At 38.4% G+C, this 12,641-nt stretch overlaps 1 long non-coding RNA gene across 1 annotated transcript; it reads left to right on the top strand.

Moving 5' to 3' along the window:
* The first annotated feature begins 1,039 nt into the window (after positions 1-1,039).
* On the top strand, positions 1,040-3,098 carry LOC136791659 (uncharacterized). Its single transcript, XR_010834048.1, has 3 exons — positions 1,040-1,530; positions 2,244-2,324; positions 2,895-3,098. It is a non-coding gene; the product is annotated as an uncharacterized lncRNA (long non-coding RNA).
* The last annotated feature ends 9,543 nt before the right edge of the window (positions 3,099-12,641 follow it).

Raw genomic sequence — 12,641 nt, 5'->3', positions numbered from 1 at the left:
CATTTCCATATCCACTGAGGAATTTTTAATGGTCAACCAGTTGACCAATATTAGATATGGATGTATAAAACCACATGCATAAAAATCAAAGACAGACAATATGAGCTCAACAGTAGAAGGGTTATCGTTGTGGCTGATTGGGGTGCTTCACATTTAACTTACAGAAATCACTTAGATTAGAGAAAGGTGTTATTTGATCTTCCGTTTTTCCGCAGATGCTGCCAAATAGTTTTCTAAATCAGTCCCAAATGTGGCCAGGTCTCTGTATTGGGCCAGTGTGAGTATAGTAGTGGTTTTGTTCCTTCTTGCTACTATTTCTTCTCCCCCCTATGCTTCCTCCCAGACTTTGGGGTGAGAACACGGAGCCCCAGAATATCACATGCATTAGACAAAACAAAGCTCCAATGTGCACTAGATGTAATAACCTGCAATGTCTCCCCTGTCATCCCAAATTACTGGAACATGCTGTGTTTCAGTCCTGCGCACCTACATGCCTGGTGCAGGGTCAGGCGCAGCTCCTCCTTGCTGAAGTGCTTGCATTGCTTTCTGCTTGCCTCGCTTTCTGCTTGCATCCGAGGTCATGGGCACTGTGCTTAGGCTGGTCACCTGGAGGGTGGGGAGGGGGTTTCATGCATTATGTGGCTTCTCAGAAATGTTTTGGGGTCTGCTGGCTGTCCCCGGTAGAACTGGGGAGATTTATCACAGCCAGCAAGCAAGTCAGGCACATGAGACTCCCCAGCACCTGGCTGGTGCCTTCAGCAATTGCATAAATCAGCCTCCCCATTTGGATTCAGGAGGGAATTTTTCCTTCCACGTCAAGGCTGGCAAGGCTGCACATTTGGGAGCTGTGCTTTCTCTTAAAAATTATAAGAATAATCTTCTATGACAGCATAGGTAATCCATTTCTAAAGCGATCCTGGATGTTCGTTAGTAAACTCTTCTATCAGGGGACATAGGTCTTTGGTCAGTAATGTCAGTAACTGCTTGCTTTCTTAATGAAGTTCATTATAATTGAGCTTTTACCTTACTACCTGGACTTTCTTAGTGGATGTTGAGAAACCACTGCAGCCACAGTAGGTGGGCTGTGTAGGGAAACACTCGCTGGGCTCTTTTGTGCTAGATACTTTTTCTGCAGTCTCAGGTGACTGGACTTTAAGACCTAATGTGCTGTTTCAGCCTGATGTTATTATAGTGCTAAAATAAGCCAGGTCCACTGAAACAGTTTGTCACAGTGCTTTGAAAATTCATCTCAATCAGGTAAAAGCAGGTTAGAAAGCTATTAAAATGTGCAGAAAGAGCTAACAGCCAAGTCACCATGAGTACTTGAAGGCAGTAGACTCTTCCTTTGTCTCAGGTGGGTCCAGAAGATGACATTTTCCAGAGCTGCATGGTGAGAGAATCCACACCTACCACTTCATGGCAGGCCTTTGTGCTTTAAAGAGTGTTGAGGCTACACAGAGACACATCTATAATGTCCTGATGTACTCATTGGCACAGGTGGAAGACAAAGATTTAAAACTGATATTTCAGGTAAATCAATGGAAATACGGCACAAAGTGGTAAAATAGATGTTTTCCCATAAATCAGTGAACTGTAATATAACCTAGGTATTTTTCTCTCTTACCCCTGCAAATACTGCATCCATCAGAGGACTGAGCCCCCAAATAGCATATGCTTCTTGCATGTGATATTTTTAATCACTGATACTTTGTGCTCTATTTCACTTACTGTTGCCTTGCATTTAGTTTGGTTGGTTGTTTTTTAGGAAGGTTAATGATGGAAAGGAGTTTGATTATTTTGCAGTTTGCTCGTGCCTTTCATGTACTTCTCTTTACCTGAAAAAGAAAACAGCAAGCATGGCAGAATCCCATACGTATGACCTGGTGCTGTGCCAGCAAAACCCCACCCATCCAGCAAATCAGATTTTTTTACAGTACTTTCTTGAAACATGAGTTTATGAATTTTGAGAAAACATTGTTGGAAGAGCTCTAAGGGTTTGAAAGGGCTTGCTTGGTTTTTATTTGGTTTGCACAATGCGATTCTTGCTTGCAGCAATATTATTTAGTGATGATCATGGCAGGAATAATTCCTAGTGTCAGACAGACTCTTGCTATTGAAGTTCTGTTTAATCTTGCACTTACTTTTAAACCTTTTTTAAAAGAGCGTCAGAGGAGCACTAAGTGCTCAGAACAGCTGGAAAGGCAAAGCTTGGGGCATCACATGCATTTCTATTCCACTTACAGGTGTGAGCTGACTAGCATGACTAAGGGTAAGGATATAAGTGGAAAAGAACATGTGCCATTCTCTGCCCATGTGTACTCAAGGTAAGGTACAGATAAGTCTAAGAGGATAGCCAATTTTTTTACAGTAATTGTTGCTTAATTCACTTCTCAGAGTTTGTATAGAGATCATACCTCATATAGAGTTCATACATCTAAATGAGCAATAAGGATGAAGACAGTTGGAGAATCAGACAAGAAAGTTGTATCATGTCCAATAGGACTGTGTGACGACAGAGAAGCAAAGTGGTTGTAGAAGTGGAAAATAGGGATACAGTAATTTGCTCTATGGATAGATTAATGAAGATAGAAACATGGAGGGATTAGGGTTAAGAAATAGGCAACACTTCTCTGTACATGGTGAAAACATAGCATTTGAATGTTGTGTGGTGGAAAATGAAAGATCAAATTACCAAAAGGACTGAATTCCCAAATGTGTTGAAGCCATTGCTTCCTTTTGATGATATGTACATTCCATGTTGAAGAAGGGGGATCATGGGTTATTTTTCAACTATACCAGAGTGTTTTGTTAGTCAGATGGTTCTAGCAGGTATGTAGAAAAACACATAGCTTAACAGCTACAATGGTTTGTATAAAAGAGATCCTCTTTTATAGTTTGCCATGCAGAAAGACTATCTAGTAAGTAATCAAGTCATGGCTGTCTGAATGGAAAAGAACAACTCAGCAACAGGCCCAGGGTTCTTCATGCTCAGTCTTATTGTCATCTTCTGCAGTATCAGCCTTTCCTGAGACTTTTATGTTGGAAATGGGCCTTATCCACTAAGGGTAAGTACTTGATACAAACACCAACAGGTTAATAGTGAAAAGCTGCTCTTTCCTCACTCCCTATAGTAACACATTAGAAGAGCCATGCAGGCAAAGTGCACTGGTAAGTGCTTTGCCATAGAGAGTAAAATACAGTAATGAGAAAAGAGAGAGTGGCAATATCCAAGCTACCTTCATCAGCAACTCAAACATGGGTCATAACTGTAGGAAATGTAACCAAGCTTATCGGATCCTCAGCAAATGTAACCAGCATAACTTTCTTTTTCAGAAAAATAAGGTTTCTTTTTCAGAAACCTTATTCAGATTTACAAGGATCTGGCTCTCTGGCTTTTGTCACAGCCAGACTAAAAAACAACAGCAACAACAAAAAACACATTCCCTCCCCAGCCCCCCCCCCCCCCCCCCCCCCCCCCCAAAAAAAAAAAAACAACCAACAACCTGACACCAAAACATTAGGCCGCGTTATAGGTTTATCTTAAGATATTAACCAGCTCTAAGGTGCTTTGCTGGGCATGAAAGTGTGTAGGAATGCTCGAGTGTTCTCAAAGACAATGGCAAAAAGAAATCCCATACCTTAAATTGCATTTGCACACTGTTAACAAAGGTCTTTTGGTAGACTGCAACCTGTACTGCTGCTAAAATACCAAAGCTGTCAATCTAGGAGCACAGTGTCCAAAATCAACCCTGGGAAATTTCCTTCCAATAGTCACAGTGTGAGAATAATCACTGCCACCTTTGTATCATAGGGATTTCATATCTTTCAACAGACTTTTCTATCATCCTTGCAGTAGTGGTTTGTGAAATGAATGAAGTCCCATAAGTGAAAACATAAGTAGAGTAAGTGACCTTCATACATAGAGGTATAAAATAACAAATCAAGCATCGCAACAAGCCAGCAGCTCAGTGTGCACAGATGGAGACAGACAAAATAAATTAAACTGATTTTGATATCTGCTGTATTCCCCAGTATCTCAGAGGCTCTGATAAGTTGCACAGGTATTTTTTGCTTTTGTTTCTCAGTTGCTTATATTCAGATTTTTAAAAACCCAGAATCTGCTTTATGGATATTTTCTCAGCCATTAAATAAGGAATAAAGGATAAATTAGGAATAAGGAATAAGGAAAAGGAATAAGAATAAATTGAGGGAAAGACTACTATAAATTCAGTAACTAATTGGGCTGGTAATTTAATCATAAATTACGTGTCAATTTAATTTTTTTTATTATTTTCAGTAATAATGTTTACTCTGTTTTGTGCTCTTTAATTTGGATTAAAACCACTGCTTTAAACCACCATCTTAAAACTCAGAAGAAAAAAGGAACTTATAAAAGGAAGTAGCTCAATGCTAGTTTCAGGATGTTTTTATTAGAATACTTTTAGAAGAAATGGTTGGTGAAATATTGTTCTTGTAGCTCAGTTTTCCTTACTACTGAGGAAAATCAGAAGCAGAAAAGGAGGTGGTTTCTGGTCACACCACAAGTCTTAGAGAATTAGGGCTCGGTCTCTGCTTACTGTTTAAACTCATAAAATGTGTAGGCTCATTGCTCAGTTCAGCAGTGTTGCTTTGAGTGGCTGGAAGCCATACCAGCCCATTCACCCAGCCTGCTTCTAACCAGATGTACGAGCCTTTCCCTACCTTTTGCCTCAGTCCCAACAGGAAGGAGATGCCGCATCCTTCTGTAAGCAGAATATGGCCAATGTGGAATGTTGTGCCAGAAGAGATTTCTTTATTCCAGAGATTCATATGTTTTATAATGGTAACTGAAATGCTTTTCACACAAACTGTAGCTGTGTCAGCTGTAGCTGACACACTGAGCTCAAGAGATTTACACCAGGAAAGAATTTGAGCAATACATCTAGAATATAAAAATCATAAACAGAAAAAAATGGGTGTTTTTCATTGTTTGGATTCTTTTAGATTGAATGTTACTAGTTTATATGCTAAATTCCCTGAATTTCTGGGAGTTTGCACGCCTCTTCTGGGGGAAGAGGCCCCAGCAGAGGCATAAACTCAGAGGCACTATTTGGTACCTGGTCCCATGTTTTCATCTATCTAATTTCATGTATGACATTTAGCTAACTTAATACTCAGCTACATGACCAGCTGTCTGTGCATGCAGCACTGCATGAACATTTTTTCTTTCCATGTTTATCTGTGCTTTTTACACCCTTTCATTGTGTGGAGGGCTTAAAACAAAGTCATAAAAAGCACTGCTGTTGCATAAATATGACAAAGCTCTGAAACAGAGGAAAAAGTGGGTTATTGCCCTAACCATTCAACCAGCTGAAATGTTTTCTCCCTTTAATCAAATGTCGCTGTGTCATTAGCACGCTTAAGCAAAGAGCTTAATAGGTGGCTTAGTCCAAAGGTGTACAGCCCAATATCAGAAGAATCCTGCTTTGTAGTCTGTGTCATGAGAAGCAAACAGTAGGTCATGCTCTAGAAGCTGTTTACAAAAACTGATCTGGGTCTGACGTGAAGCAAAGGTTCGTTTTCAGCTCTGAGCCTCTTGGCTTAGTGGCCTGTTGTTTCTGTGCTGCCCAGAGTTCTGTTCTGCTGGAGACAACATGAGTGTCCTCTGGTGGCTGACAGCCTGCAGCAAGTCCCTCGGGTCTGTAGGCACTGTGAGCTGCTGAGCCAAAACATCCCTTAGTTTTATTTTTTGTAAATCAGATAGTCTTTCTTGCCATGCATGGCTTCAGTATCTCATTTTCTTTGCAAGTATCCTTATTCAAAATGCCCTGCAATGACTGAAAACACTGGAAGGGGCTGTGAAGCCTTGCCTCCCTCCCAGCTCCACGCCGTGGCCCTGCTGTTGTAGCGCTCCTGCCACTGCCAGGGCTGGGGGGAAAGCGACAGGAAGAGTTAAACGACTTTTACCGTGAGATTTTCGTAACGATAGGCTGTGTCTATGAAGGCTTGTAACTCAGCTTGCGTGCGCCCACATCACACAGTACTGTGGGAGCTGCTTTTGCCACGAGAGCTAAGATTACATAGCAGTTTCCGTCCCAGCCTCGTGATTCCACACATGCACATTTCCAAAATACTCTGGTCTCGGGGATGAGTGTCTTTTTATGGACTTGCTCAGTGCCAGAATATTCTGCAAAATCTGTTGAGCTTTTTGGGGGTTACAAGAGGATAGCAATAATTCCCTTCCTGTCAGTCAAAACATTCCAACCACCATTTATTTCAGCAAGAAACAAATAAAATTACTGCGGGTCCCACAGTGTGTCTCTTCACGCACCTTCTCTTCTACAGTCATTCTCCTCTTTCCAGGCAGCATTGCTTTCACTTTCCTCACTGAAATAATTAAAACTATCTCCCTCTGCTCTCTTTTCCTTCCAAGAAATCTGCTCTTCCTTTTCCTAGAACATATTTGCTTCTTGTTTTCCCCTCAGTCTTTATAGCAGCTGCTCCCCTGCTTGGACAGTAGCTGTTCCTTCTCCCAGGGAGAAGATCCCATAGTGTCACCATCTGTTGCTAAGACCACAAATGGGTGGAATTTGGCCCCATACTGACCACTTGGACAGGACCTTAGGCTCAGGGTTCACAGGAGTGCCCTGGGAGGATTTCAATGCAAAAAAAAAAAAAAAAAAAAAAAAAAGCAGTGTTTTATTTTATCCTACACCATTTTAAAGCAAAGGGCTGGGACAATATTTGAGCCGCAGTGGTCCCATGGTTTCCACGATGAGTTGGCTGGAATACCCCTGAGGACTGCACCTTCACTGCTTTTTATTTTCCGTCATGAGCATGATATTGCAATTTGGTTGAGTCAAACTCACCCTCCTCACTCTGCCTGTCACTCGAAGGAGCAGAGCTTACCTATCCAGAGCTCAGAGCAGAATCTGGCCCTGTTACTTTTTGGTATCTTTCTCTGTTTGTAAGTTCTGTCCTCTGTAGTTGAGCCTGAATGAAATGGTGGCATCTGACATTTTAAGCCAAGCTCTTTGTAGCATCTCAGAATTAAACACTCTCTCTTGTTTGGTTTATCTTTACTATCAACTATGATGGATCTACAAGCTCCAGGTCCTTTCAGAAAACAAACATGACTGACAGCAATCGTTATACAAAAAAGCTGAAGAAACCATGCTTTGATGGATTTTCTGTTAGGATTCATGATAGCATGGAGCTAAAAGAGAGAAAGTAGGTGCTTTGGAGCATAAGATCGTAAAATGCTAATGTCAGTGACACAGTGGTGGACTGAGTAAATATAGAAAGGATTTATTATGAAGTTCTTTAGTGTTGTTGGCACTGGCAGCAAATTGCTGGGCAACATTATATCACCAAAATCCAGGAAATAGCACAAACATTGAACCACTGTATTTTCAGTGACAATAATGAGAGAAGCTTTGGTATTGGTTGGCATCCCCACAAAAGGCACATGTTGGCATGTTCAGGAATGTAAATGATAGATTTGCTGCTTGAAGTTCATAATTATTTAATCAAACCCAGACTGCAGAACCTGGAGGGACATCGTGTATCCTTAAAGGAGAAGAAAGGGGGAGAGAGCAAGAAAGAAAAGATAGTCATACTTTGCAAATGATGGAAGGTATCAGTCCCCTGGGTGTGCCTACCACATATTTGTGATTTCTGCAGAATTTGTGGGTGATCTTTTCTGCTTTTCTACCACATCACCATATCTTTAAGTAGCCCTGCAGAAAACAAATTGCCAACAATCTCTTTTATGTGCTGATGGAAGTCAGATCAATTATTTCCATTTCCTTTCATGGAAGAAAGTAAATCTACAGATCAAGACAGGAAACCACTCATTTGATAAACTCTTTCTACACTACTGTACATACACACACACACACACCCTCCCCCTTCTTTCCTGCAAACAGACACACACAACTGCAAACCCTCTCTCTTCTAGACACACAGAGAGGCACATTATTTTTAGCTCACATTTCACGTTTAGATTACTATTACAGAATTACAAGAAGACTTGTTTCCATTTTTTGGAAGAAAAAATAAAAAGAAAGAAAAGATAATGAACATTCCGTTTTCAGAAATAAATCTCCCAGCACTGTATGTTCTGGCTTGTAACAGGCCAAGCAGCAGAGGTCTGCTACTTTCCCAGCCTGGGCTTTGTAGCCGACTCAACTTTCAATTTAGTCCAAGCGTGATGGAAAAAGAAAAAAAAAAAAAAAAAGTCTTTCAAAAGCAGTAATTGTGTGTTTCTGAGGAGAGAGAACAAATTACTAAATCAAATTAGCATTACATTTCATTCCTAGACCCTAGGAGATTCAAGGATTTACATAAGATACTTTCTGAAATTATGTTGTTACTGTAAACATGAAGATTCTGCACAAAATCCCCAAGAAGTGATGTGTCCTTAGGTGATGTCACCATACAATACTTTAAAAAATTATGAAGTAAGAAATACTTTAACAGCACGCTATATACACAACCATACTATTTTTTTAAAAGAAAAATGTAGGCTTTTATTATATTCTGTAAGATTTAATACCATTAATCCATTCACTGTGTGTGCTAGGAATACTTGCACTGTTTTTTTCTGCAGTATCACTTATCTTTCATTTCTCTCCTTGTGGACAAAAATGTTTGACTCGTGGCTGTAGAAGATTATGTCCAGGCCCCACACAAGACTGTGGAAGTTACCACAGATTTCTAGGCAGGCATCATTTGATTCAAAAAGCTAAAAAAGGGTGCTCAACATTACTTCATTTCCCACCTATTTTTTTTTTTCCTCTAGTGACCTCCTCCTTCTTTGCATCACCAAATTCTTTGTAATTCTATCTCACTTTATTGAATTATTTTTTTGCAAAACTGAGGTAGAGCAAAGTTTCCATGTGGGGCACTGCAGCTCATTTCATGAGTGCTCCTGCCCTGAGGGCATCTGTGCTCCTGCTCCCTCCCTGTGCCACAAGGCTTCTTCCAGCTCAAGTTTTAAAATTAATTCTAGTAAAAACAATGGTGCAGTAATGAAAATAAAAATAATAATTAAAAAGGCTTCTATGTCTAGGGCATGTGCAACCAATAATTAGTCATTTGAAAATTAATCAGAGTATAGTGTATAGAGTTTTATTGTAAATGTTATGAGTTTCAGGTCCTCCAATGAACTGCAAATGGTGACAGGAGAAATGAAGTTAAATTGTATTTATGTCTCAAGATCTATAAAGTATAGTTAGTATTATTGTACTTGTCAAGACAGGACTACTCTATCTGAGGAGCTAAACCACAATAGCAAAAAGAAAAATGGAACTTACGTTTAATTTTTTTTTAATTTAAAGATTGCTTTGACAGCGCTAGAAAACAAGGACAACAGTAAAACATATGTATGTCAAAAAAGCTTCATAACTGTAAAAAATATTTTGTGTTGTTTTTTAAAGTAGGACTAAACATTTCTATTTATCCTAGGACTCTATGTGTTTTCTGTGTTTCAGACAATAAATGCTCCCCACAAATTTATGTAATTATATGTAATATATTCAGGAAAACTAATTACTGAAGCAATTCATGTTTGGAAAGTTATTTCTAAAGCCAGAGGGGTAGAAACATTTTTATAATGAGAATTCACATCCCACACATAATTTCTTTTATTTAATCTACCTATTTATAGAAACCTATTATATATATAAAAGGTGGAAGAAATTCAACAGCTGAAAAGCATATGAAAAATATGCAAATTGTGTCATAAACGGCTGAAATACAGGTATTTTTATACTCCTTTATTAAAAATAATTATGAAGCTAAACATTGAGTTCATATCAGATACATATGCTACCACTCTCAATGCGTCCTTCCTCTACCTCACAAATAGACATGTATATTACTATAATATTGGGGAAAAATGAGCAATGACCCCTTCTTCTTATCTTTTGTTTGGTTGTTTCTTTTTTTTTTTTTTTTGATAAGGAATGTGGACTTTACATTTAAATTTCCTGTTTTCTGTTTGTTTGCTGGCACCAAGACCACCTATGTGATTTACATTTTTTTTGTGCTTGGTGCTTTTCTAAAACAGAATAAGTAACTCTCTTTTTAGCTCTCTGTTGCAAACCTCTAAAACTGATAACAGCTTTTATATAAATTCTGTGATTAAAAAAGATGTGAATAGGCTTTACAGTTCTGAGTACGTTTTACATATATATAAATTACTAAAAACAAGCAGGATCACTCAGAAAAATCTTCACTCACTGATCTGCAAGGATCAGCCAGAGAGGGGAAGGAATATGTACAATATCTAATTATATTCATATGAAAAACATAACCCACACAGAATTTTTTTTCTCTGTTTCACAAAAAGCTTCATTTCCTGCTAAAGTTTCTGGGTGTGCTGCTTAGCTGCTGGTCTTTCTCAAAGGCTGCAATTTTGAACGAGGCAGATCCATTATCCAAATACATATGCTCTCTGCAGCTGCAAATCCAGCAAAATCAAGGGGAGACTTCCCAAGGGGAAATCACACATGAAGATCAGGCAAACCAGCTGCACACAGGCACAGCTTCAATGAGACCAAATGAGCCACATCACTTCACACCAGGAGAAAAGTTGTACTGAAGTTGTTTTTAACTGATATTTTAAAATTGGCTCAATCTCTCTCTACAGATGAGTCTCAGTATTTGAAACAGGTAGAACATGTACATGTCAATAGGTCTATCACCAATAATATGTTATATTGTGTTGTGTCACAAGGTGTGTTGAAGAAAATCCCACTAATATAACTAGGAGTCATGAACTAATACAAAGAGAGAGAATTGGTTTTATTTATGAGAATTTACCTGTGCTCCAAAAATGTGTTGCCATCTCAAAGCTTTCTTTTTTTTCTTTCTTGTCAGAGATGCTTTCTATTTTCTTTCAGCTTTTCCTCATACTGCATACAATCATTTTAAGTCCTTGTGCACAGTCATCATTTCAAGTGCAATTTGGATTTTTAATACATTTTTGCTTATTTTCAAGAACTATGGAGAGAAAGACAGCATGAGCAATGGGTGCTGCTGTAGATGATCTGCACCTGAGCTGTCCCACCAAAATCACACATACTGGCCTTCATGGTTTTTGTTACAAAATACAATCAATGCAGCAGGTATGTGTTTATCCATACATTATACTCTCCAGTTTATATGACATATTTGTGATATTTTTTTCTAATATCATAATTGTGACTCTGTGAGCTTCCCAATCCTGCAGTTGGAAAGTCCGTCCAATTTCTTCCTGATTTCCCCAAGAGAGCTTGTGTGCACCAGCAGACTGTGTTTGAGGAATTAAGAAAATGTAATTATATGCTTAGATATCTTATGTCCCTAAATCGCTTGCTGATAAGTAGCTGCCAAATTTTAGCCCTGTATTCTTGGTTGTCTCCAGCACTGGGAGCTTTGTGGGTGTCAGAGGGACTTTTGGCACGTTCCCGGAAAGGTGCCAGCCGTGCTTGAGCCAGTTGTGCTTCTTGCTTCTGCCTCTGTATCAAACTGCATGTGTCTTTGAAAACTGAAGTTGTTGATGGTGAATATGTGCCTTAATTTGTACTTCAGCAGTTTCAGTTAAATTATAGCTCCTCTTTTACTAGCTGTATTCCTTCTGCAATATAGGATGAAATCAGTTCTTCAGAAGTTGCTGCTTGGTTAGAGTTCATGTACAATCGTTACCAATGTTTTTGTCTTAAAAGATCTTTCTTGACAGGCACATATAGAACACAAAATATTTAAGCATGGTGCATTTATGTCAGACATTCACATAGTAATTCATTCATATCTCTGTATATCATACAGTTTTGTGTACAATGTAAATAGCACATATTTTCCAAACAGCACTTATGCTTCAAGCCTAAATCTCCATTTATCCAACAAATAAATTTCTCCAACCCTTCAACCCAGAAAGCTAAACACTTGGTTGAAGTGGTGAACCCCTAAGTTAATGACATGGTCTATGCTGACGTCACTGGACGTGACAGTAATTCCACAGCATAAAACACAGCCAATATAATATCAACATGCCAAGCCTTAAGATAAAGTTTAAACTGAACCCCTTTCCGTAAAAAAAAAAAAACTGTTTTCACAGTTGAAGTAGTTTGCAGAAATTTGTTTATATAAACAGAAATGTCATTTTTTGTAGGAGAAAATGTACAAGAAACACCTACACTGGTTATTTATTTTTTAATGATATCTGTTTCAATAAGAAATATATTTAATCATTTTAATTACTCTAATTTGACTTTTATACTGTATTAGTGATTATACCTTTTTAACACTGTTATATAATACAATGACAAAGGGCATTCAAAATAGACTGTTTCAGTGGCTTTAAGTGACAATGTTTTGTAGCTTTTGGTTTAATGTTAATATTAATGTTTCAGTTCATTTTTCTACCTTGCAATACTTTATTTTCGATTCCAGAATAACTATTGAGTTGGAAATTCTGATTTCTGATCAGGAGGAAATCCTTTGCAAATCTGAAGAATTTGGAATTTATATGTTTTTATATCCTTTCTCTGTGTCTCAGTTTCCCCTTTTGTAAAAAGGAAAAAAATGGTCCTTCCATTGTGAAATACTTTGAGATTGACTTACAAAAAATTATTTATGTAAAATTGTTTTGTTTTGCTTATCGTGTTCTTATTCTA

The sequence above is a fragment of the Anser cygnoides genome, chromosome 10 (assembly GCF_040182565.1).
Source record: "Anser cygnoides isolate HZ-2024a breed goose chromosome 10, Taihu_goose_T2T_genome, whole genome shotgun sequence".
NCBI lineage: Eukaryota > Metazoa > Chordata > Aves > Anseriformes > Anatidae > Anser > Anser cygnoides.
The sequence above is the reverse complement of the archived record's forward strand: the minus strand, read 5'-3'. Positions and strand labels throughout refer to the sequence as shown.